This window comes from Eumetopias jubatus, unplaced genomic scaffold (assembly GCF_037043125.1).
Source record: "Eumetopias jubatus isolate StellerSeaLion01/CBP00866 unplaced genomic scaffold, mEumJub1_p1.0 scaffold_9, whole genome shotgun sequence".
NCBI classification, from domain to species: domain Eukaryota; kingdom Metazoa; phylum Chordata; class Mammalia; order Carnivora; family Otariidae; genus Eumetopias; species Eumetopias jubatus.
The window spans coordinates 54954760-54982161 of NW_028274815.1; the positions used below are offsets into that span (position 1 = coordinate 54954760).

General features: G+C 39.4%; 1 long non-coding RNA gene across 1 annotated transcript in view; it reads left to right on the forward strand.

The window, feature by feature from the left end:
* The first annotated feature begins 2490 nt into the window (after window positions 1-2490).
* LOC148163537 (uncharacterized) overlaps window positions 2491-27402 on the forward strand; it is a 129350-nt gene continuing 104438 nt past the window's right edge. The window contains exon 1 of the long non-coding RNA XR_015768868.1: window positions 2491-2571. This is a non-coding gene — a long non-coding RNA (uncharacterized LOC148163537). The remainder of the gene's footprint in view (window positions 2572-27402) is intronic.

Genomic DNA, 27402 nt, shown 5'->3' on the forward strand with positions numbered 1-27402 from the left:
TTCGTTTACAGGAGACACTTACTCCTTTATTGCTTACCCCCCCCCCTTTTCAACTCATCCTAAAAGAGTTTATCATAGAGCAGATAGGGGGCCCTTTTCAATTGCCTCTGACATACAGACCAAGGGGGAGCCAAGTTCGTCTGATCAGACTTTTATTTTGAACTCTCTCTACAGGGAGACAGGACACAACAGATTTGAACACTGGCTTGGGGAGAAAAAAACACAACAAAACCCTCCAAACTACTTTACAGTGTTAACCCGGGCTCCCATATGCCAAGTCCCAGCCCATAATAAATTTTATTGCAGTGTTATAAACTCCTGAAAAGAGGAACTTGGAATAGAACTGCTGATACAAGCTGCCAGACTCAACTCGCGGCACTACATTCTTGTGGGTTCTGTCCTGACATCAGCACACATCCAGGGCAAAACCCAAAATACTAAAATACCAAAATAATATCTTGCCCATCAGATAGATTCCTTTTCTTTTAAATTAATTTTAATAAAATAAAAAACTAGGGAGTCTTATCAATTGCAAACAATATATGACTTCGTGTGGAGACTCCCAGCTTACAGCTCAGAGTTTTTCAGCCAAAGTTAAATTCATCTTGCAAATAAAGCTGCCTTTTGGGTGGGGGGGGGGGCATGGGGGTGGGTCATTATTCATGTAAATGACAGCTTTATGTACTATAATTACAGTCATTAATGAAGGCACAATTACTTTATCATACATTACCAGGATCAAAGAAGGTCTCTTAAGAATCAGTTGTCAGCATATAGAGTCAATACAGAAATTAGACCAAATACGAACTGGAAAATTTTGCTTAAAGAATGCCCTAGAGGTTAAAGAAACAATGAGTTGAAGTTGCAGAGTGAGAAAATTAAAAAGACACACTAGAGGTCACTGTTGCTACTTGAGCTGAAGTCGTATTCTGCCTAGCTATCTTTATCTATCTACCTATCTATCTACCTATCTATCCCTTTTTGGCATCCTGTGTACATATTGGAAAATCTTGAAAAAGATCACTTACCTTCATTAAATTTTTAAAATTCTATTGTGGCATTATTTCCCTCTGTCATATGTTGGATATCTAAAATAGAATTTAAAAAGAAATCTTTATTTTAAGGATTTCTTTCATGATCATATCAAATGCTTCATGTCTGATGAAAAATCTTACACCTGTTTTGTGCATTTTGAAAAACACTTTCCAACAGTCCCTTCACTTGGATCCAGAAATAAAAGTAATTGAAGAATTCTGTTTGGTATTCCTCTCCATAATAGAGGGAAATGATTCCATCTCTTAGCATTGTGCAAAAATGTGAGATTGTTAAGTATGGATGGACAACATATTGAGTCCCATCTTTGAAACTGTACAGAGAAAGAATCTCTTAGGTGTGGCAAGTCTGTGAAAAGTCTTGGAAAGGATCATGGTAATTGTTAGTAAAATGTTTCAATTCTACGTACATAAAAGGAAATTATTTTAGAAAAACAACCCATGTCTCAGGTGAGCCGTTGCAAGCATAATGAGCCTAACGGAAAGAACTCCCTTTTTTTCAGTATTCAGGAGGAGAGTCTGGTTCTGTCTGTCTCCCAACAAGACTGCTGGTGCTCAATAAGTGCATATTGTTGCTAGAGGGAGGAGCTCATCCATCCCAGAGGCCCAAAGCCTAGCTCCTGAGTATATTAACAGAAAACTTAATGGCTGAATGGTCTATTCCAATAAGAGTATCATATCACTGCCAAGGAAGGGATTCAGTATTCTTAGAGTATTGGTCTTAATATGGGTACTGGTAACAGGGGCATCAACAAAGGTATATGGCTATATTCAACTCTAGGCCTTGAAACGTTTTCAGAAAGATGTCCACCCCGACTCCCCTGCTTTTTGTTCTTTGCACAGGAAACACATCTCTGCCCATTTGATAATGCAAGGCCTACCAAAAAGGAAAAAAAAAAGGAGGTAGAGGGGAGAAAACTGTGATGTCTGTTTCCTTGTCTGAATCTCTACTTTGCTCTGCATTGCGTTATTTGCTTTGTCCATGCAGCTCAGAGTCCTGGGAGTAATTAAGGTTCAAAGGCCTGGGTAATAACTCCTCAGTAACTGAGTGCTTGCTACAAGTTTCATGGGCATGGGTAAAATAGAATTTGAATTTAATTTGAGAATTTTAAGGAAGGATTCCATATTTTTTTTAAAGATTTTATTTATTTATTTGACAGAGAGAGACACAGCGAGAGCAGGAACACAAGCAGGGAGAGGGGGAGAGGGAGAAGCAGGCTTCCTGCTGAGCAGGGAGCCCGATGTGGGACTCCATCCCAGGACCCTGGGATCATGACCTGAGCCGAAGGCAGACGCCCAACGGCTGAGCCACCCAGGCGCCCTCTGTATTTTTAATAGTATTTTCTAAGTATCTGCTGTGAAACTAGTAGGGTGGGGTGGTGGGAACTCCTCAGAGGCTCACAACCTCAGTGTGAATCAAACATAAGTGGCCCATGTGACCGTGACCATGCAGCATGGAGGAGGAGGCTGTGGGTCCTGATGCAGGGCTTCCTCCACTGCCCAGCCAGGGTGAACTCAGGTAAGTTCTTGACCTTTCTAAGCCTAATTTTTCACTTGTGAGAAGGAGATCATAATTTCTGCCTCTGCAGGCGGGATTACATAAATTAATGGTTGTAAAGTGCTAGGCATAGGGCTTGGCATGGGTAAGCACTCAGTAAATGTCCGTTGTCATCGTTGTCCTAGGGGAAGTTCACTGGGCTCCTTTGTGCCCATCAAGGAGAGACAGAAGCTGTGTTTACATCCACAAGCAGGTTTGAAACAACAACAACAGCATAAAAAAAAAAAATTGTTGAATTCAACAGCTTGTTGTTTGGGAGAAAAAACAACAACAAGTTTTAATTAACAGTTGTGTTTTTGTTTTTCCAAAGAGTTTAGTGTATACAAATTCAAACGTGGACTTTAAGGAAAACAGAACACTTTACTATCATTACAGAACTGTTACCATAATTTCTTTGGTTAAGAAAATTACGTACATTCTGTTAACCAAAAGAAAAAAATGACATTAAATGTGCCTGTGTTTTGCACAGTATAACTATTTTTCGAAAATGCTCTATAATCCACAGGCTGGAGGGTGGACTGGGGTTCATTGAAGTCAGCCCTGTTTAACAGCAGCCCGAGTTCTCACAAGGTTGAAAGCCACTGCCCTCCCTGGTTCTGGATGCAATTATAATGTGCAATACATTTTGTTTTAAATGGAAGCTTTTATAATGAAATTTAGAAGCCCACGTCATTTCCCTTTGCTTACTACAAAAAGAGGATTTGAGGGCAGACAATAAAGGAAATGGCAGGGAACTATTATGTGACCTTGGGCAAATCACTTTTGGTGGTTAGGCCTTGTACACACACACACACACACACACACACACACACACACACACACACAAACACCCTTATTCTTTAAATTCTTTTGCAAAGCTATGTCAAGCAAAAAGTGGAATGGAGATTTGGCAATTCTATGGTTATTTTGAATAATGGATATTTCATCAACTTGAATGAGTAATTGTTACCAAATTTTCTCATTAACCAGGAAATTGTGAAATCTTGAGTTTTAAGAAGTTCTGCCCAGGGTAGGGGATATGAAGAGTTTGCTTCCACACTTGGGCATACAGTTGAGAATTTAAGCTGGTAGTTTTGTGCACTGGTCTTGCTGGAATGGAAGTCCCGGAATTGCCTTTTAGACTAGACTCAAAGATCTTTAATATCGTTCTTCTCAGCCACACCCTGGAATATCACTTCTGAGATGACTTTATTTCATTAACATTCTGGGTCAGCAAAACACGGCTTGGGCAAAAATACAGCAAGATGCTTACCACTTACAGGGAAAAAATCCAGGATCCTTTCCCAGATTCTCCCAAAAGGATAAATAAATCTCCCCAGAGAATCTGCTTCACCTGCCCACAGGCGGTTGATTGAGTGCGGGGTAGAGGCTGGGTGCTTCGGTTCGGGAGCCTGGGGTAGTTGAGCTTACAGAGCAAGGAAGGTAGTTGCTGCCTGGGCGGAGCTGAGGAACTAGTGAGAGGTCCCACCTGAGGCCCCAGCAGGTGGGAATGCCTTCAGGTACTTGATTTTCCCTTTGCTGCTGCATTGTTGCCACATCAGGGACTCTGAACGCCTGTTTGACTTTGCGGATAAATAGACTGTCACAGCTCTCGGGGCAGGTCTGCTAAAGAAGGAGCACCAGATAGTGAGGAGAGAGAACAGGAGGGGCTTTTCTGGAGAACTCCCTAACATGGGCCTCAGGGCGCGGGACAGAGAGCAGGCACACCATAAGAAGGGACTGTGGAGTGGACACCCACTGTCTCCTTTCACCTCGCTCACTAATGTAGCACGTGCCTTTCAGCTGCAGGATTTGGTGCAAAGAGACCTCCTGCCACGGGGAGATGTCTGTGCTTTGAAGAGAGGCCTAGATTCCCCAGTTGGCTCGGCCCTTTCTGCTTCAGGAGTTCTAACAAGTCATTTTTCTCACACTGTAGAACTTTTCAGTGTGGCAAGGAAAATGCCTTTAGAGGTCCTCGTGTGTCTTGGGCCATCGTGGGAGGTGGGAGGAACTGAGTCCCCGGACCTCAAGCACAATGCCACAGGCCCAGGGCAAAGTCTTCCACCTAAGGAAGGTGGCCAGACCTTCCTTCTCCAGTGCTTCTCATAGTTCAGGCCACAGGTATTGTTATCAGGATCATCCAGAAGCCTGTTTTTAAAGGTAGGACACTGGGCCTTCGCCATGACTCACTGACTCAGCATCTCTGGGCATGGAGCCTGGGAATCTGCATTGTAGCCACCTTCCTGGCTTTTTTTTTCCTTTGCATATTATTGTGTGAGAAATATCACCAGCTGTCACCAGCTTTTAGTCTTAATAAGGGCTAAGCTCTTAGCTTAGTATGGACCCTCTCTCAATGGCTTATGGATTGAGCAGTACTGGGTTCCACTCTTATTAAAGGACATCAGGAGAGGGTGGTTTATCTCATGAGAGACTCGACAAACCTGATTCTGAGAGAGTGGGGTGAAGGATGTTAGAGGTATCAAGAAATTTTTAATCAACTGAGTGAGACACAGAGGCGATGTCCATACCTTGGCCACATCTGCCGTAGCGTGGGTTTAGTCACTTCTGCTAATCACACATTTAATTAGAAGCACAGCCACAACCAGTGAAGCAATATTACAAGTAGGTTGTTGTCAGCTTGTTGTTTTTCTTCAAGCCACTCCATACATTCTGAATGGTTCCTTTGAAAGAATTATTTTTAAGTGGTAAATTAGCTGTATTCCCTGCCGTTGTTCTTGTGATTACTAGAAACACAGGACTTTCCGCTCCCTTAAGATAGTTTAAAATCCTTACATAAGAAGCAGTTGGACTCTATAATTACGTATGCCAAAGGGCACAAAGGAAGATACATCGAATTTTAAATACCCCAATTGCTCACTTTATACTACATACCTTTTGTACCATGTATAAAAATATATACATAATAAAAAAGTATAGAAATTTAAAATAAATATATATTCAAGTAAAGGAAAAAACATACTGCACAAAAATGTCTTTGTATAAATGCTGAATAAGATAGGGTAAGGGGATATTTATAGTTCTGCCCTAGGAATTCATCCATCCCTCCAACTGGCCTGAGAGGCGTTTGAAACCAATAAAGCATATTTGTGTCCAAGCAGGGAGTGGATCCAGGCCCCACATAGCAGACCTGAGATGTGCTGGCCCAGGGAGCTTAACTGATGTCAAATGTAAACCACTTTTCAAAAGCATGTTATCAGGTCCACACCAGACTATCCATTTTGATAATCTCATTCCATTTTTCATTTTATTGTTGAGAGGAGAAATAGATTAATGAGAGTCCAAATCCCCCTAGAAAGAAAACCTTCCTTATAAGGCATGTCTGAAGAGAGATTTGGAAAAATTACTTACCCTGCCTTTGTTTTGCCAAGTAAAGTAACATTTAGACCATTTATATTTGAAAAATTCTTAACCCAGGTCAGCGTGGCCTACTAGATTGTATCTAGAGGGAAAGAAATGAAGAAGAAATAAAGATGGTGATGGTGATGATGATGATGATGATTTGTTTAGGTCAGTAATAAATCTTCCAGACCTTGGTATGTGTATGATGGAGATTTGGGGGCAAACCCTGTGATCCATGTCAGATACAACAGGAAAAAAATTGGTCCCAAAATACATTTGCAAATGGTGTACCACATGAAAGAAACATTTGCCTAAAGAGAATTTTAAATGTTCAGCTCCCAAATATACAAGCTATATTCTTTCAAGTATCTCAGAACACTAAGAGAAAGCCTTCCAGGGAATGATAATCAGAATCATAGCACCGTACAAACAGAAGAGAACAGAAGGAGCCTTAGAAATTATCTTGTCACATTGGTGACATCATTTTACAGATGAGTAACCAGAACGTATAAAGGTGGTCTCTGGGATTTCAAAAAACTTTCTTCCATTAGTCTTTCAGTGCAATAGGTCAAATGATACTGTGGCAGCTCTAGGAAAAAATACCAGGGTTTGGAAATGTTAGCCACTCAAAGTTGGAACAAGAGTCCAGCTTTTCTAGACCCCCAGGCCAGAGGACTGCATTTGAAAGGGTAGGGGACTTTATTTTGAATAATTCCATTTTGTCAACCAATTGGAAGACAATTTTGCTTGGATGCTTAATGAAGGTGTAGTAAAATATTGTTTCTGACCAAATGTTTGTGCCTTCAGTGAGGTTATAGCAAACTGTTTTCCTGCCCTAAACAAGTCAACTACTCAAGGGTCATTTTTTAACTTTACCACCTCCAAACCTCAAGCTGATTCTCAGAGGCTGCCACAGCCATTGATAACCCAAGCTTTCAGCAAGGTAAGCCACATTTGGCTAATAACAGAATTCATCTGGCTGATAACAGGCTGATAACTGGATCTTGCCCATCTCTCCCATCACAATGCCAGGCTCCTGTCAATTGAATTAGGAACTATTGGTATAGACAGATCATCCAAGTTCCAGGGTTCAGAAGAAAGAGACTTCATTGTCTTTGGAAGAGAGACTAGATCAGATCTAGCCCCATTGTTTACCAGAAATAAATGGGGCACAGTCTCCATAGAAGAGCTTGATGGATTATGTTCTACGCATCTTATTAGCAATGTTCTTTTGGGGCATTTTTGATGTCTGCATTTAAAGCCATCAGGTCTGTCACCTCTATTCCCACAGGACATGGGGAGGACAGCTGATGCTTTATTTGCTCCTGACAGTTAAAAAACACCTGGAGCCAGCAGGAACAGAGAACATGGTCTCTAGCCCTCCAGCCTCAGACCCCCGTCTTGGGTTGCTGCAAAACACCCCACAGAAGCAGCATTCTTGGCCAGGCACGCCACTTGAAGCCAGCTGGGGAAGCCCCTTCTGAGCTAGAAAGGGCAGGCCATGAGGCTGAAATCTGGCCCAGAGGGAAGGCAGAGCCTTGGATGGCTCTGCCAGGAAGGGACTGTATGTGCTCTCAGGAGGGTGAGAGCTCTGCCCTGTGGTTTGGTAAGTCGAGGTGTTGTGCACCTAAGGCTCTCCCACTAAGCTGCCTCCTAGCAAATGCAAAACCACCCTGTGACACACACACTCCGGCAGAAGGAAATTAATTAAGACCCTGTGCTGACATTCCCTTCTGAGCTCATGCCACCCTCCAGCTAGGGCCACACATCACTCTGTGAGAGAGCAGACACAGCTGTGGGAGCTGTCTAGACCTGCTGTGATTAAGAAGGACTCTGCTGCCTTAATGTCGAGTGTGTTTTCTTATGTCACTATTGTCTCCTGCTTTTAGCATGACTGAATTGTCAAAGGCTTTTTTTTTTATTTGGCCTTGCCTGTGAAGTGACACAAGTCTTCTCCTTTCCTGGTTTCCATTATATTCCATTGTGTGGCCATGCACAGAGTCAACATTTTTTTAAAAAGTTTGTGTGTTTTCCATCTAATACCATGCAATAACTATAATGCATAAACATGTGTGCCGGCACTTTGGAAAACATTTTTAAAATTAAAATGCTTTATGTCAGTCACAGGCATACAGTACCAGAGAGTGTATGTAGCTGATCATGTGGATTATGTATTCAGAGGAAAACATCTCTATAGTTATTGGGCATGTTCCACAGCCACTTTTCAAAGTAAAACATCTCTGTCATTAAAATAGCATTTGTATTTTGTCAAGACATTAAAAGCAATTGGAAGCCACTGTTGATTGATCACTTGCCAATTTTCAATTTTTAAATCAAAGCTGCTTTGGACTTAGTAGGTGTGAGCTTCCCAAACATCCATCGTCATTCTATTTGCATTTTACATGTATTCAAAATAACTCCTTTCTCCCTTTAAAAAAAAATGATTGAAGAAACATTTGCCCTCAAGTTGAAAACCATTGCACCTCAGGACAATCTGTTGTAGCTGAATGATTCTTCCCTTGATATTATGGTTCTTAATGAAAATTGTGAGGAATTTTCTGCTCTAAAAGCCTCAGGGTAATTGGGTTGGGGAGGGAACAGGGCAGCAATAAAAACAAAACCCACCCCAAGAGTCAATGACATGTACTTGTTCTCCAGTCCTCAAAGTTTGCTCCTTAATTATTTTACATATTTTCTCTTTATTAATTGTTTTGGATGGACCAATTAATTAATTAAGAGGAAAAGTCACTTCCACACAAAAGGCACAATGTTGCTAAAGGACAGGACCAAACTTTGGGACTGAGCCATTTAAGACTGAAAAACTCCAAGCTTATAATTCTTTGTCATTATCATTATTTTTAAAATTTGCAAGTATGAACACCAATTAATTGGTCAAGATGCTAGCTATTTAATTAAAGCTTGGTAAGTTATAGAATTTGTGGGGATGGTAAGCAGGTACTGCTTGGGTTGTGTTATCAAAGGCATCAGAGGAAGAATTCAGTCTAAGGCATGCATTTTAGTAAGTACTTCATTTGCCCGAGCTGGATTTTATTTTCATGTGATTTTATTTATCACACACAGTTGTTTAGATGAGTCCTTGAGTAACTATAAAACCATGAAGAACTCTGTTCACAACACATCTTGTACCTAAAGCCCATGACAATGAATAGAGAGATCCAAAGATGAATGAAATGATCGCATGTTCAAAGACTTACTGTCTAGTAGGGGAAACAGAGAACAAAGAAACAAATTTATATTGGATGTATAAATATATAGAAAAATCTCATTTGTGTCTGTACAAAAATAAATAGCCCAGAGGAGGGGGTAACTGATTTTTTTTTTTTTTCTGGAGAAGTCAATGAAAAGGTAAACCAATCTTAAAATGTAAATAGTAGCATGCTAAGGACACAAGAGGAAGATGATTTGTATACTGGGAATAATATTTACAAGAACATGGAAGAGAGAGAAAGAGAGAGAGAGAGAACTGTTAAGCAGTTCAGTGTTACCAGAACACAAGTGGTAAGGGGTGGGGGGATGAGGCTGACCAAACTGTCAAGGGCTAAATCATGAAAGCCTTTTATGTAGTGCTAAGAAACTTGGCTTCTATTCTGAAGGCAATAGTGAACCATGGGTGAGGTTTAGGCTCTAAGAAAGATTACTCCAGTGGCACTTTGGAGGCTGGATTATGAATTTGAAGGGAGAGAGACAAGAATCAATAAGGCTATTTGGGAGGCCATTACATAGTCCAAACAAAAGAAGATATAGGGCTTAACTAGAGAAGTAGAGTCAGAGAGGAGAAAATAGATATGACAACTATTGGGGGTGGGGCTTGATAGGTTGAATTTGGAGAGTCAGAGAGGGGAATGAGCCATGATGACTTCTGATCCTTAGCAAAGAAGCCCAATGCTTCTTTAAGGAAGGGTGGTATGCACAGATGCAGGTATTAAAGGTGGTCTTTTTTTTTTTCATTTCATTTTATTTTATTATGTTATATTAGTCACCATACAGTACATCATTAGTTTTTTTTTATGTTATGTTAATCACCATACATTACATCATTAGTTTTTGATGTGGTGTTCCATGATTCATTGTTTGCGTATGACACCCAGTGCCCCATGCAGTATGTGCCCTCCTTAATACCCATCACCAGGCTAACCCATCCCCCCACCCCCCTCCCCTCTAGAACCCTCAGTTTGTTTCCTGGAGTCCATAGTCTCTCATGGTTCGTCTCCCCCTCCGATTCCCCCCCCCATTTTTCCCTTCCTTCTCCTAGTGTCTTGCTTGCTATTCCTTATGTTCCACAAATAAGTGAAACCATATGATAATTGACTTTCTCTGCTTGACTTATTTCACTTAGCATAATCTCCTCCATCCCATCCATGTTGATGTAAAATAAAGGTGGTCTTAAAATTGCTTTCAATTACTCATCACTAGGAATGAGAATTTATTTGACTAATATTCAGATTCTGCCTACATGTTCTATTTCATTCTAGAGATAGGGAAGTGGCAGTGTCTGTAATGCACAACTGTACTTAGCAGATGTCTGGAAAAAATTGGTAACTCCTTAGGAGGCCCTATGAGAGCAGCCCAGAAACACAGTCAACAGAGCTGGCCCAGAACTGGCCTTGGCCATAACAACCAGTTGGAATGGGGAAAATTCAGTAAATCATTCAGTTATATGGCCTGTGTGATACAGCCTCCTACTAATTCCAAACCTACAAGAAAGACATACACATACAGAGATGTACACAAGCAAACCAGAACAATTTGAAGGGTATTTTCACAGGAATGACTTTATTTTGACTATAAATACCATGTTCGTGGAAACTAAGATGATCTCAATATGGGAGGAACCCACTTATCTCAAGAGCAGGAATTAGTTTCGGATATATTCTGAAATGTTAGCATTTGTTAGAGGAGAATTTGCTAATGGATATTTCTCTAATTTCTGTCCTCTCTATCTCTGCCTTTGTTCCAGGGATCTTAGCCTTTTGCAATACAATTATTCTCTGAAAATAATATGTATATCTAGCTATGCATTGTGTTGTATTTTACATGGTTACATCATTTATTCCTCATAACAACCTATAGGTTGAAACTGCTATTATCCCAATTTTCAGATAAAGAAACAGAAGCAGAGAGGTTAAATGACTTGTCCAAGATTACATAGCTAGTAAATGTGCAGACATACTTCAATCCCAAGAAGTCTGACAGCTTATCCAAGTGGCCTTAGTCGCTTTCCATGTCTGGTTCACTTGGGTTTACAGATGAACCAGGTTTTCTTGTATACAAGACCAAAATGCAACCATTTCGGTCATTATTATCAATCATTTTTGTCATTTTATAACCTCAGAATTTAAATCTATAGTCATGTGATCCCCTAAACCCAGAAAAACCATAAACAATGAAATTGAACTTGCCTGGTCTGGTGACTTTACACTAAGATCCAGCTAAACTGTATGAACTGTCAAGGCTAAAACTAGGATTTCTATCTTAGCCTAACACCTGCCTCTCTCTCTCTGTTGAAATATATATTATAATTATCTGCTCTTCCTGGGAGAGACTGTAAAACTGAATGCAATTAAAGAGACAGCAGATTTTATAGCAAAAAAAAAAAAAGTGATTTGGAAAGCCAACTAGATGGATGCATAGTCAAGGGAAGCAATTTCAGAGGCAAGGCACAACTCCCAAATTTTGCAGTAATGTACTATGTACCAAATGGCAGCTAGCATAGCCTTTTGTGCATGCTTGGGACCCTAGCCTTGTCCACTGGTGCTCCCAAAATGGTTCTGGTTGAATTAGGACATTTACAGAGCAGCCATTCTTTGGCTGTGGTTTCACATTAGTCAAGAACCACAATAAGCAGGTGGTATGTGCCATACGGTCTATGAGCCTTACTAGCCAAACCGTCCGATGGAGAGCCAAGTGTGTGTTGTAGATGCTTGTAGAGGCTCCTGTGTTCACTGAAGGTGTGCAGTGTGGGACCAGTTGCCTCATTTCTCTCAGTCAGCTCCTCTAGCTGTGAAATGACAGTGTAGATGCCTGCCCTACTTCCCTCAGGACAGTATGGTGAGATTCAGAAAGGGCTACAAACAACTGTCTGTTTTATTCAAGTTTGGCTAATGAAAAGCCTACAGTACAGCGGTTTGTAGAAATGAGTTCATAAGCAGCTGCTGAAGAAATACAGGGGAAAAATTCTAGGGGAAGACCCAATTAGCGCAATGACTCATCACTTTCCTAAAACTGGATTTTAGGAACTGCCATTGTCCAAAAGGTGGACCACGAAATAACCCATGGCCCAGGCACTAAAAATTGAAAAGATTTATAAGTGCCTCAGAGAAGATCAAAACTTAATTTGAGAAAAAAAACATGAGTCAAGGCAGATGTGTAGCCCAAGTTTGTAGCTGGGCAAAAGCGGACCTGGGGAGAAGAAACGGGAAGAAAATTAAAGCTAAATGTTAGCTTTATGCTGGAACATACCAGCCTGGAGATACTCTAAGTTTTATTGAACAGTGCAAGTTTGTTTTAGTTTAGCACTATTTATTTTGAAAGGTTTGCTACACCAGTGATCTTTCCAACATTGCTTGTATGTTTTTGGCTGTACCTAGCGGCCCGCTGTGGGCTGATGGATGTCCAGGTGTGGAAAAGGATGTTAGCCATTTGTTTGCACTGTGGATTTATTTCTTTGCACTTTCTTTGCCCCTCCTAATTAAAATAGTAAACATTATTGTACTCAAAGCTTAAATAGTCCCCTGGACATGAGAGTGTTATGAATTAATAATTAGAAATATAACTCCTTTAGTATGCCTCTTCCTCATTGCAAATGTTTCAAATGCAAAGCCAGTTTGCAATAAGAATCAGAGAAATGTAAAAGGCAACCTGTAATTGAACATGAAACCCAACAAACTCTCACAAAAAGCAATAGAACAAGCAGGAAAAAAAAGAGAGAATTTTGAAAATTATCTTCCTGAAGCATTCTGAATCCCCAGTGCACTATTTTTCCAGGTTAAAAAAAGTCAGCCTATTCTAGGTGTCCTGAACTAGGTTACTGAGTAGCCATCTGTAGCAGGCCTGCTCCTGGATGTCATGCCCCCGTTAATGAAATCTGGACGTGCACTCGTAAATGGACCTGGTGAATGCTAGATGTCAGCCATTGCGTGATGGGCAATCATCAATCATCCATTGTCAGTTATTTCTGTCCCAGTGAGTAAGCCTTTATTTAAAGCATAAAGTAAGAATGTTGCCAGACCACAGGAACAAGCCCTGAGCTGTTTGCAGGTGCTGCTATTCACAGCTGCCAATTAAACCCCTGACATTTCCATATTGGCCATGAGGCATGGCATATGCTTCTGACATACCAATTCTTTAAAACAAAATCATCCATCTCAGATTATCAATACATGTATCTTATTCTTTTCCCATGCTTGAAACATTAGGCTTTTAAAAGTAGCTTGTTTTAGAAATAGAGGAAGGAGAAACAGAAAAACTCTTGTAAACTGAAGTATTAAGATGTACACATAGCATTTTCTTGTAACTGGGCAAGTGGCCGGCATTTTATTTTATTTTTTTAAATTTTTTTAAAAGATTTTATTTTATTATGTTATGTTAGTCACCATACATTACATCATTAGTTTTTGATGTAGTGTTCCATGATTCATTGTTTGCATATAACACCCAGTGCTCCATGCAATACGTGCCCTCCTTAATACCCATCACCGGGCTAACCCATTCCCCCACCCCCCTCCCCTCTAAAACCCTCAGTTTGTTTCTCAGAGTCCATAGTCTCTCATGGCTTGTCTCGCCCTCTGATGTCGTCCCCTTCATTTTTCCCTTCCTACTATCTTCTTTTTTTTTTTTTTAGCATATAATGTATTATTTGTTTCAGACGTACGGGTTGTGGTTCATCAGTCTTACACAATTCGCAGAGCTCACCACAGCACATACCCTCCCCAATATATATATATATATATATACACACCACATCTTCTTTATCCATTCATCTGTCGATGGACATCTTGGCTCTTTCCATAGTTTGGCTATTGTGGACATTGCTGCTATAAACATTGGGGTGCACATACCCCTTCGGATCACTATGTTTGTATCTTTGGGGTAAGTACCCAGTAGTGCAATTGCTAGGTTGTACAGTAGCTCTATTTTCAACTTTTTGAGGAACCTCCATACTGTTTTCCAGAGTGGCTGCACCAGCTTGCATTCCCACCAACAGTATAGGAGGGTTCCCCTTTCTCCGCATCCTTGCCAACATCTGTCGTTTACTGACTTGTTAATTTTAGCCATTCTGACTGGTGTGAGGTGGTATCTCATTGAGGTTTTGATTTGGATTTCCCTGATGCCAAGTGATGTTGAGCACTTTTTCATGTGTCTATTGGTCATTTGGATGTCTTCTTTGGAAAAATGTCTGTTCATGTCTTCTGCCCATTTCTTGATTGGATCATTTGTTCTTTGGGTATTGAGTTTGATAAGTTCTTTATAGATTTTGTATACTAGCCCTTTATCTGATATGTCATTTGCAAATATCTTCTCCCATTCTGTCTGTTGTCTTTTGGTTTTGTTGACTGTTTCCTTTGCTGTGCAAAAATTTTTATCTTGATGAAGTCCCAATAGTTCATTTTTGCCCTTGCTTCCCTTGCCTTTGGTGATGTTTCTAGGAAGAAGTTGCTGCGGCTGAGGTCGAAGAAGTTGCTGAAGTGGCCAGGGTTTTAGATGTGGAACATCTTCCCTGATGCCTAAATCTATATGGCAGAATCTCCTTTGAAGATTTCAAATTTTTATATTTTCCTTACCTTTCTTTTTGAAATTTCTTCTTACTTTTTGATAACCAAATGCTACTGACTCATCTCATGTAATTCACTACTATTAGAACTAGATGTTAAAATTGATCATATGACTACATTCCATTCTTTTCATTGGGATTCAAACATAAGTGGGCCTTGTGTTGGAAGAATTTCATGGAATTTGCCAGAGACTTTTTAAAAAAATATTTTACTTATTTATTTTATTTGAGAGAGAGGGAGAGAGCAGGGGGAGGGGCAAAGGGAGAGGGGAGAGAATCTCAAGTAGACTCTGTGCTGAGCATGGAGCCCAATGCGCAGCACGATCTCATGAGCCTGAGATCATGACCTCAACTGAAACCAAGAGTCAGATGCTTCATCCACTGAGCCACCAGAGACTTTATTTAGTCTAGATTGTAAGTTCATGAAAGGATGTACTTCTATGCAGAGTTTACATGATGCCTTTACTTTGACGTATTTCCAGTATATGAAATATGGAAGGATGAAAACATCCCACCACTCTCGGGGGATTATAGATATTGTGGATATGTTCATCTATAAATACCATAAATAGGCAGGAAAAAAAAGAGAGGGATCCACATACACCTTTTGGGAATATTTCACCATTTTTAACTGATTTACCCATTATTGTAGCTCTTGGTAAGAAATGAATTGTGGTGACAATCATAGAAATTTTAACTAAATTATTCTTACTGATCAGTCTTTAGAAAATGAAGATATGTTCTGTATGGTTTTATGTTGTTTCATGAAGAATTAGACCAAAGTAATCTGTGATTGGAACTGTCTTTGTTTTTCTAGGCCCAGCAACAGACTTTTTGATAGAGACTGCCTCCCTTTTTCTTCCATCTCCTGTTCATCTGGCAGAGCTAAATACTTACTTCCACATTCTTTGAAATCCCTCATTCCCAACTGATATCAGAGACATCTGTTGGGGATGGCAGATTTGACAAAGCCAGGATCTCTCTGTCTTGTTTTGTTTTTTCATGGTGGGAATTTTACATTATTTTCTTACTTCTCAGAAGGCAAAATTTGCCACCCTCTTTGAGAGAGGCTCAGCCGATTTCCATTTTAAAAAGGAGAGAAATTTGTTACTGCCATCTATGTAATGAAGGGCTACTAAAAGAGCTATCTTCTAATAAAAAGATGCTTTTACTCTGTAAATTAATTTTATAATAAAATCTGCCCTACGAACATACTGATGGTAAAGGTCTTAACAAGTGGGTATGTTAACAATATATCCAGAATACATGTGTGTTTGAAATGAAGAAAAGAAAATTCGATGGTTTATAGCATCCCTGAGCCCTTCGACCATGTAAACACAAGTATGCCTGAACAGAGCTGAGGACGCTGTGCGGTGGTATCAGCTTTGGGCTGCTCAATTGGGAATATGTCTGCCCAAAAGCTTTGAGATAAAAGTGACAAGGAAGGGCTGGCCTTGCCTTAGTTGTGCTGTCTCTAACTGGCACCAGTCGGGCCACTTATCTCCACTGATACCAGGTCTTCCAGGTGCCTCTGGTTGTAGTTATAATGATAATAATAGTGATGATGGCAGTGATAATGCTGATAATTACAGTAATGGCCTTTACAGAAGGCAGCTTTGTATGGTAGTTGAGAGAACTCACCTGACTATGTTTTAATCGTGACTCTGTCCTGTACTAGCCCTGTGACCCTTGGTCAAATTACTTAACCCCTTCGTGCTTCAGTGGTTTCCTCTGTAAAATGGTGATAGTAATAGAAATTCCCTCATTGGTACATCGAATGCTTAGAGCAGTACCTGTGTGTACTGCAGGAAGTACCACTAGAGCATTAAATAAAATAAATGAGTGTTCTTAGAATGTAGACGATATCATTATTCCCATTTTTCAGGTGGGCTAACTGAGGCTATGTGAGGCCGTCAGCCAGCAGTTTACCAGGTTTTAACTTGGGCTGGTGTGATTCCAAGACGAATGTTCTTTCCATCTATCTTCCAGGCTTCCTGTGGTAGGTGTCATTTCACAACTATACACCATTGGTCAGCAGAAAGGAGGGAGGGGTTGAAGAAAAGAGAGACAGTGTCTGAAACTTGTGAAATGCAAGAATTCCAGAATGTTAGGGTAACAGAAATCATCTAAGGACAGGGGAAGGTAAACGTTTTCCCGAAGTCAGAGGGTCAGGTAGTCACCACACATACTGCTCCTGAATGAATGAACTCATTCATTTATTCAACAGACATACATGGTCCTCATCTTTCTGCACAAGGAACAGCAGCCTCATGTGTGGCTACTTAATAAATACGAGGATGTGTTTTATGTAGTTTTCTCAAAGAAAGAGGCCCAGGATAACCTTAGGAAAAGATACTAATGAGAAGATGCCAGTATTTTTCTGGCAATTGAATCCAATTTGGTAAATTCTGGGGCTCTCTCCTCTCCCCTGCTCCGATGTCTCGAGGCAGAGCAAGCTGGCCACAGAACAAGGCAAGGGCTGGCTGTCCAAAGGCTGGGTCTCATCAGCATATTGGTGTCTCTTGTGGTTGTCTTTATCCAGCCTAACTGGTATTGTTTTTGGCACTCTTAACACTATGATGTTATGTTTCAAATGTTTCCAAAACTGAAACACACAACGTCTTTCATTTCCTTTCTGCCTACTAAGATTATTTCAGCTCCACACATGCAAAGCAGAGTATTATGCAAGAAATTAATCATATCAGAGCAAAGTAGCTACTGAAAAATTGCCAAACACCATAAACATTGGTCAAAATGAGTCCGACCATTTGCACAGAGAATAATTGAAGCTATGGATTCACTTGGGATAACTAAGCAACTTTTCATTATGAATTATAAAGCTTTTCAAACATAAAATGATATCTGAGAGGAGTGCATTACCTAAAAGGTTTCGATAAGCAATGAAAGGAGCTTTAAAATATGCAGCAGGGATCAATCATCCAGTCGTAGAGCGTTACTTATACTTTGTGGCGTCACCTACATTCCTTGATAAACAATGTCCCATAACCTCTGAGCATTCCCATTATTTTCGTCAGCACCCAGACATAAGAAGTGACAAAAATGTCAGATGATGTTTTATTTACTAATATAAAACAAGTTCTCGTGGAAGTAGACATTCTACGACTATGGAGGTTTATGAAACACATTTCCCAGCACCAAAAATGATTCATGTTGTCCAAGAAAGATAAAAAGCCTGCTGTTAGTGATGAATTTTAATTGGAATGTTACTCATCATGGGCATGAATTTCTTTCATTTGGGAGATGACATGTCCTGCGTCTATGGTTGAAGGACAGTTGAGTTTCCCTGTAAAGAAAAATGGGTAGCTAAAACACACTGTTTGACATCCAAAAGGGAGACATGCCTTCAGGTTATGCTGGTGTCACTTGCTAAAACAAGTATTCTGATGTTCTTTCCAGTTGTCATTTTGCAGGAGACATTTTCATCAGTTACATGTGAAATTAAACGCAGCATTTGGACTCAGATGCAGCGCACTTCTGCGTTCTTCTACCCTGTTTATGAAAAAATCAAATGAAATGGGAGTGTAAATTGGGAAAATCACTTGATGGTAGGGAAGAGTACTGGAGTTGGAATTAGCTTAGAATTCTACCCAAGATGCAGCAGGAGGGAGATTAAGCAGCACAGAAGAGAAATCATTGACAATTGTAGATTCTTTTCATTTTGACAGAAGAGAGCCTGGAATGTGGTCCATCAACATTGGCTGATGCTAGGTAGTAGAGAAAGGGAACTTGTAAAAGGTCAGGAAAAGTGGAGTTAAAGAGGGTGAGGTGCATGGAGACTGGAAAAGTAAAAGCGTGGGGAAGGGGAGGAGGAAAGGCTAGGTATATGAAAAGTTTCAGGACCTCCTGTCCTCTGCAAAAAGAAAATCATTTACCAACCTTTATGTGATTCGGGAAATACTGTGGTTTAGTAAACTAATGGACTTTGGTACTGTGATCGTCGGGGGGAAACTACGTCTCCTGAAGAATAGGGTGGCTGCAGCCAGCCCCTTTGGATCTCGATATGAAAACATCAATTTGCATCGTGGAATCTTGGCCAGCCTGCTTTGTGGAGGTGGTACAAAGCAGTCGATGCTCTATAGATATACAAATTGATTACTTCAATTACCAAAATCAATTTTCCAGAATAGAGTGCAATATATGGAAATGTATCTCAAAAGGTCATTTAAAATTAGCCCAAACGACAACTCAAGGCCCTGCATTCAGAAGAGCACCTTGCTGCACATGTAACTCTCTCTCTCTTGGATTTTTGCCTACATAAGGTGTGAGGCTTAAAGCACCCAACTGGAACCTGGTAAAACAACAACCAAATTGCATTGCTCCCACTGCTCTCATGAATCTCTTAATAAGCTCACCTGATACAGTTCTTAGTATAGAACCAGGGTTTGCTCCTATAAGTAAAAGGGTCAGATCTATTCATGGTTTGTTGGTTGCTTTCCCCCCACCCCAGTTAAATAGATGTTTGAATTGTGGCTTTCCTTTTGAATTGTGGCCTGCCAGGTATGTTTTCAGATGTGTTGTATGTATTACATGAACACATAGACTATCCTCCATTCAGGTATGATATCCTTTTACATGCAACACAATTATCCACATATCTCTCATGCAGATACACAAAAATGCATGAGGATGTTTTGCTCTCTTAAAATCCTTTCAGATTGCTTGGATGATTTTCTTTACATGTTTTCAACTTACCTAACGGCAAACCTCACTTCATTCTACACTAGTCTAATTAATTTGACAGGACTGGAAACTTGTTCTTCCTGTTCACACTTATTATTCATCTCTTCAGAATGCCCTATAGGGAGGATGAAGCACAATAAAGCAGTGTTTACCAAATGCCTTAGTGCTAAATGTCCTTTTAGGCTGACTCGGCACATTGGTGGCATTGAGAATATCTGACTTTAGGGCAGCCTAACAAAAATGACATTTTCTAGAACATCATCTATTTAAACAGGTCTTGAAGAAGAAAGACTATGTCCATTCTTCCCTAAAGTTTTGCAGTGGGCTCTGAGAACTACAGTTTTTCCCTACTTTATCTGAAATCTTTGCTAAAGAAATGACAGAGGTATCACATTTTGCAAGATAAGCCGTCAGTCTGCAATGGCAAATATGGAGATAATTTCAAGTTTTTTAAGAACCGCAAACATAACCTGAAACATACCAGATATTTTGTGAAGGGGTGGATTGAAATGCAGAATTGATAAATGCAACCAGGGAGAAGGGCTTTTCCTTTTTGGTTAACTTTGAAAATTTCCTCAGAGAGCGAACTTTTGATAGGGGGCAAAAATTCTTACAAGGTTGGTACAGGTGGGTAATTAAAAAAATAAGAGTGAATTTATCTGCATACATTATTTAAATACCTAAAGCATTTCTCTGCTTTAATGATAAATTACGATCAGTAAAATCTGTTGGCTGCCTTCAAGCTAACTAATGGATCACTAATCAGCAACAGTCGAATCATCCTAACTAAGGTGGAATAAATATCTTCAAGGAAGATGCAGCTAATTTTTTCAGTCTAAACCTATAAGGATGCTTACATATACATGTCTGTATTCTTGTACTGCATCTGTGTGTATGAATATGTGCATATTTGTGTTCATATGCCCATGTTAGAAACCTATTCTTTGATACCTTCTTGTTCACCCACCACTGCTCTATTCTTCTTTGTATGTTGTATAGGAAAGATTGTTCCTGCAACTAATTAATCCTTAAAGAGATTGGCTGATACATCTCATTGTTAGCAATACATTTTTAATTGTTCATTTTACTCAAGCACCATTTGAATACAAGTCAATTTGCAATTTCATTAGACAACAGAAAAGGCCTGGGGTCTATTCCTGGTTAAAAAAAAAAAAGGATAAAAAGCAGGCAAAATTTCATAAAGAATGTTAATCCTCTAATTAATCAAGCAAGAATTAATGTGTCCTGCTACTTGAGCATGTCTTCTTGCCAAGAAGTGTACTTTGTCATACCTACCCCTCCAGAGAAACCTCTTTACAAGCTTTGTGGCCAAATACCCTGGCAACTAATGATGAGCTTTGAAGCAACATTCACAGACCATTTGCTTTGATGACATTTGGAGGCTTTCTCCCCTCATTCCCATTCTATTGTAAGTAGAGTACACATGCCATACAGCCTTTGAAAACTAATCAATACAGTAAGATTTGTCAGGTTGCAGCTGACTAGTATTATATCTTTAAACTCTTTTCTTAGCTGACTTGTTGGACACATTTTTAAGTTAAACCTTATGAAGGGGGGTGGGTAGATTATCCTTACCATACTCACAGGCACACTAGTGTGACATGGCTCTTTCTTCCATATTTTAACATCAAAAGCTCATAATCTGTGTAAGTTAACCTTCCATAAAACTAAAATTATATGGTCATCATACATAATCTGATGATTGATTACAGCTGTCAAAAAGGTCACAAATTGTAAATGTTTACTACAGTTGCACCATGAAAATTATTACATACTTTTAAAAAATCCATCCAGAGAAAATAGACAGCTTACATTCATAGGTTGCAGAACTGAAGCATATATGTTTTCTTTGTGACTTTTAGCTCTCTTAAAATCAATGTTAAAACCCTTAGGTCTGATTTTTCATTTCAATGTCTTTGTGTAATGTGCCTCAACCATACCTCATCTAATTTAATAAGATGCAAGCTAAGGAAGTACTTAAGTTACTTATCAAGGGTTTCAGATGACACATTATTATTGTATTCAAAAGTCAATATTTGCTAATCATGTTAGTACAGGAACTGTTCCAGGCCTACAATTCTTAAATTGCAGAGATATTTAAGATTAATTAAACCTATCTCCCTTGGTCCTCTCTCTTCACCTCTGTGGAAGGAGTAAATCAATGACATCCTATGCAAGCCCAGAGAGCCAGAGCTTTAAGTCTGAAAGGCACTAACATCTTTAAGCCTCTGCATCGGTGCCCCAGAGTTGAGCTTTGCCATTTCTCCACGGTTTAAGGATTATTTGCTTGTTTTGAAAGCAAAGTTCACCGATTTGCTTGATGTGATTAGAGAGGTATGCCCATTCCTGAACATAGAACATGGACTCCGACATTTTTTTTAAGTCAGGAGAATGCTGAAATAATATATTGTCTGACTTCTTTTTTCGTTTTATATGAAAACTTGTGGATAAGTTTGCAGCAAACAAAATTGAAAGGGTACTTGCCCTTTTTCACGCTGGGCATAATGAGAACATGCGACTGGGCCCACATCCCTGAAGGGGTTACACTCAAATGACACGGTTCCAGTGAACCTCTGACCTCTCGCTTATACCCCTGAGCAGAGACAGCCAATTGTTCAAAGGTCAAGGCTCCTTTACTTGTAGACGGTAAACCCATTACACAAGAACCATTTCTAATCTAATGTATGTACAGAGCCCAGGACTTGGCGAGATTAAGTGATAAATAAAACTTTGAAGTCTTATTAACATGTATTGACTGGGAGAAAACTGGAAAACATAGTACTGCAGTGATGACTTACAGTAGCTGCTAGTTCAGTTCCCTTGAGGAGAGACTAGTGCCTTAACCCAATATGCCACCCAGCATATATTTACAGGTAGTTAGTGAACACAGTAATGCTATGCAAACTGAATATCTGGAACCTGAATCAATAGAAACCAGCTAATTAGGTTATAAATGCATTGATTTTATTTTTAATACATCCTTAAATAGAGTCTGTGAGTAAGCATTCTGAAATGGGGCTCTTAAAATGAGAGAAGTGACAATCAGATTATTCTTTGCCACTCTCCAATCAATCCAGAAGAGGTAGGTAAAATACTCTGATGCATATTCTATATAATCAGAATGACACATCCTATTAATATTCCAATTACTGTTGAACTATTAGCAATGCCTGAGTCTGGTGTCTTAGAGCCTCATGCAGGAACTTCGTGTCTTTTGTATTCATTCAATTTAAAATGAGACAATTTTCCCTTTAAAGCACTTTTATTAAACATTATTTTATGCATGGATTTAACATCCTAATTGATTTAGGTGGACTCTCAGAATGAGTTGCTAACTCCTTTTGTTCTTTTCTTTGCTGAAAGAGGTCAGCAGCTGTGATCTTATTTATAAATTTAAATGCCAAATTTTAGCACAGTGAGTTACTATTAAAATAATAGTTATTCGTGTTCATAAAAAATCTCTATTCACACTATAAAGACCAGGGATCCAATAATTTAATAAACTAGTCTAGAGTAAAAATGGGCCAGAATTGTCAATCTCATCTTAGAACACATAAAAATCATAAAATCATAGACATGAAAGTGACTTTGGAAAAAGCACTGAGATGTTTCCAGTCTTCTAAATATTGTCTCAACATAAAATTTGCTTCTTTTTTTGAAACTCGTATAGGAATCTATTCAGTACCATAGATAAAATAATAGTTCTATAAGCTAACAACCAAACTAGTAGTTGAAAAAGTCAAACTTGCCATCATTTTGTCAACATTTTAGGATGTTTGCTTTCCCTTAAATTTAATTAAATAAATTTGTGTGATGATATAGTGTAGACCCACCTCTGCTTTCTTATATTATGCAGCTGCTACTGGCCATGAATATTGTGAATGTGGCCCTCAATGCTGGTGCCCTGGCACAGCTTGAGAAGAGTGGAGATAGAAAAAGATGGGTGGATTTGAGAGATATTTGGGGGTAAAGTCTAAAAGATTAATAGTCGAACATGGGATGTAAGTAAAATGGAGGAATCAGGGAGGATACTAGATTTATGGCTTGAGAAACTGAGTAGATAGCTATTTCCAAAGATGGAAAATACTGGGGAGATGGGCTTGAGTTTGGGGGCTCTTGGTGAAATAAAGAGTTCTGTTTGGACATGGTAAGTTAGAGATGCCCAGGTGGAGATGTCAAGGTTGCAGTCAGATATTTAAATCTGAAGCTCAGAAATAAGGTCTTAACTAAACAAATCAATTTAAGTATTGTCAGCATATAGATGGCATTTAAAGCTATGAGAATGGATAGGCTAGGGGTACCTGGGTGTCTCAGTTGGTTAAGCATCCGACTCTTGATTTTGGCTCAGGTCATGGTCTCGGGGTTGTGGGATTGAGCCCTGCATCAGGCTCCATGCTCAAGTGGGGAGTCTGCTGGAGATTCTCTCTCTCTCCCCCACCCCTCCCCCTGCTCATGTGCACTCGCACTCCCTCTCTCTCTCTAAAATAAATAAATAAATCTTTAAAAAAAAAGTGGATGGGCTAACTCAAGGGATGAGGATACAGGGAAAAGAGGGACTGAACCCTGAAGAATCAACATTTAAAAGATAGGCAATAAGTAGCCTCTGTGTAGGGGTTGGAGACCATGTTCCAGAAGACTTGAAATGATCCAGAATGAGATGTGAAAGGCATTCCTTTCCTCATACCCTAATAAACTGTACCAAGTTGCGATATTTGCTTGTGAAGGATCCCTTCATTATTCTTGTTTATTTTTTAATTAAAATCTCAATATTAAAAGCTAAGCAACTGATTTGAAAATGAGTATACTAAAAGGATAGAAAAAAAAAAAAGAGGCTGAGGGTCATGCTAACTATATTCCTGAATCAGAACCTTTGCAGCTACTGTTCCTTGTGTTTCTAGGACTCTTCACCTTTAGAAATCTATATACCTCACTCCCTCACATTCTCTTGGTGTCTGTGCAAATATTATCCATTTGGTGAGGACTTCACTGACTTATTTAAAATAGCAACACCAATCCTATCCCATATTGTCTTCCTTCCTCTCTCTTATTTTTCTCCATAGAACTTATCGCCATATAGTATATATTTAGTTGCTTATTTGCTTATTTTCTGTCTCTTCTCACTAGAACATAAGCCCTACAAGGTCAAGAATTTTGTTTCACTGCTGTGACACAATGCCCCCATCCCAATACTTGACACATAGTAGGTTGTCAATATATATATTTTTTTAAAGATTTTATTTATTTATTTGACAGAGAGAGAGAGAGAGCACAAGCAGGGGGAATGGCAGGCAAGGGAGAAGCAGGCTCCCTGCTGAGCAAGGAGCCTGATGTGGGGCTCGATCCCAAGACCTGGGATCATGACCTGAGCTGAAGGCAGCTGCTTAACTGACTGAGCCACCCAGGCGCCCCTCAATATATATTTTTTAAATGAATGAATGAAAGAACAAACCAGCAAAAGAGATAAAAGGGAACAACCAAAGAAGTAGCAGGAAAACCTGGAGGTATCTTAGAAGCTAAAAGAAAAAAGTGTTTGGAAATGGAATATGGTCAGATATGTTAAATGCTGCAGAAGGGTCCAGGAAGATGACACAGCAATAAATGCATCACACTTGGCATCATGAGAGTAACTGGGGTTGAAAAGAGCAGTTTCAGTATAGTGGTGGGGGCAGGAGTCAGAATGATTAAGGTTGAGGAGATACTAGAAGATAAGGAAGTGAGTGAAAATAGAATCAGTAGGTAACTAATCTGAGAAGTTTTACTGTGAAGAAAAGTATTGGTATAAGACAACTAATAAAGAGGAATATGAGATGAAGGAAGGGTGCATTATTAATTTTTACTCTGGATTTTTAGTGGTGTATGGATTATCTCCTGCTACAGTATTGCTGGTTAACAGTCAACCATAAAACCTTAGTGGCATTCGACAACACACATGTTTTACTTCACTGGAGTGCTTAGCTAGGTGGCTTTGCTTTATGTCTGGATTTTGGCTGGTTGTTGTCTGATCTAGGCTGGCTTCAGCTGGGATTACTCAAGTATGTTCCACATGTCTCTCATCCTTAGAAACCACAGTCTGAAAGCAGATGATCCTCCTATTGGTTAACAGCCGAGTTTAGGTATGTTCTCAAAGTGACAGCTGAGGCACAACATATAAATGGAAATAGACAAGTCCTCTTGAGACCTGGGTTCAGAACTGGCACACTGTCACTTTGTCTTCATTCTGTTGACCAAAGCAAGTCAAGAGGCCATCTAGATTCAAAGGGAAGGTATTCCAATACTATTGCTATGAAACAAACTGCCCTAAAACATAGCAATGTAAAATAACCATTTTATTATCCTTATAATTTCTCTGGGTTATGAATTCAGACAGGACAGAGTGGGGTTGGCTTGCCTCTGCTCCATGATGTCTGGAGCCTCAGTTGGTAAGATACAAAGACTAGTGGCTGGAATCATCTGGAGGCATCTTTACTCATGTTTGATAGTGATGTTGCTTTTAACTAGAACTACAGCTGGAGCTATTGGCTGGAACACTAGCATGTGGCTTCTCCATGTGGGCTAGGCTTTCTTCCAGCTTAACAGAATAATTGATTCTCACATGGCAGCTTAGAGCTCTGAAAGCCGATGTCCCAGTGTACAGGGCATAAACCATGTGTTCTTTTATTACCTAGTCTCAGAAGTCATGCAGTGTCACTTCTGACACATTCTGTTGGTTACAAACCAATTCTCAAGCCTTCTCCAGATTCAAGGAGAAGGGAATTATACTCCACTGCTTTTTTGGGAGTGGTAAATTTGGAGATGGGTACAGGTACATTTATGAGTGTGGGAGGGGGAAGAAGAAAGATGCAGTAGTTTACTTCCTAATATGAGTTGTACTTCATTTGGTGTTATTTTACCCTGTCTACTCATTCTATCTGAGAGCAGCCAACACAAACTAGAAGGTTCTTTACCCCACCAGAAAAGGAAATGTACTTTTAACATAAGACTGGAGCCTCCAGGATCAAGAATTTGTCCAAACTCACTCCATCCATGTGATTTTGAGGTTAAGTCCCTGAAGATTCTTGGGCATAGCTACTGAGAAAGCTTCTTTACATTTAAAAGCCGCAACAAAGAGAGTATAAATGCAAGTCTCAGTAAGCATGTACTATAGGGGTCGGTTCTCAGTGTTTGACTTAGTGATGCCCAGGGTCTTCTCCTGAGACATTTCTAGGGTAGCTTTGGTGTCCAGAAACTTCAATATAGCAATACCTTACCATGCTGATTCCAGATTAACTTTGCAAAAGCCTTAAGATATTTTAGGTCTTTGAGTTATTTGATTATTCAAATTAATTTTAGCCACAGATGTTCATATAGGATTTATCTTATTATTTCATTTGTTATATTTAGTTATAACATGCGATTATTTCAACAAATCACATTTTGAATATGCTAAACCCAAGCATCCGGGAAATAAATTAAACTTTTAAAAGTAGATTTTGCTTTTCCTTGTGAGTTTTCTGAGCTAAAGCTTTGAAAATAAGCTGACATCTATTGTAAATTTATGCTATATATTTATGGTCTCTAAAACCATACACGATACAATAAATACAATACAATGAATTATATAATACAGTCATTTCCCCCCCTTATCTGTAGGGGATATATTCCAAGATCCCCAGTGGATGCCTGAAACCACAGATTATACCAAACCCCATATATACTCATGATTTTTCCTATACATACATACATTTGACAATATTTAATTTATAAATTAGACACAATAAGAGAGTAACAATAATGACTAATAATAAAATAGAACAACTATAATAATATACTCTAAAGAAGTTAGGTGACTGTGTTGCCTCTCCTACAATATCTTACTGTACTGTGCTCACCCTCCTTTTATGATGATGAGAGACAATAAAATGCCTGTGTGATGAGATGAAGTGAGGTGCATGATGGAGGCA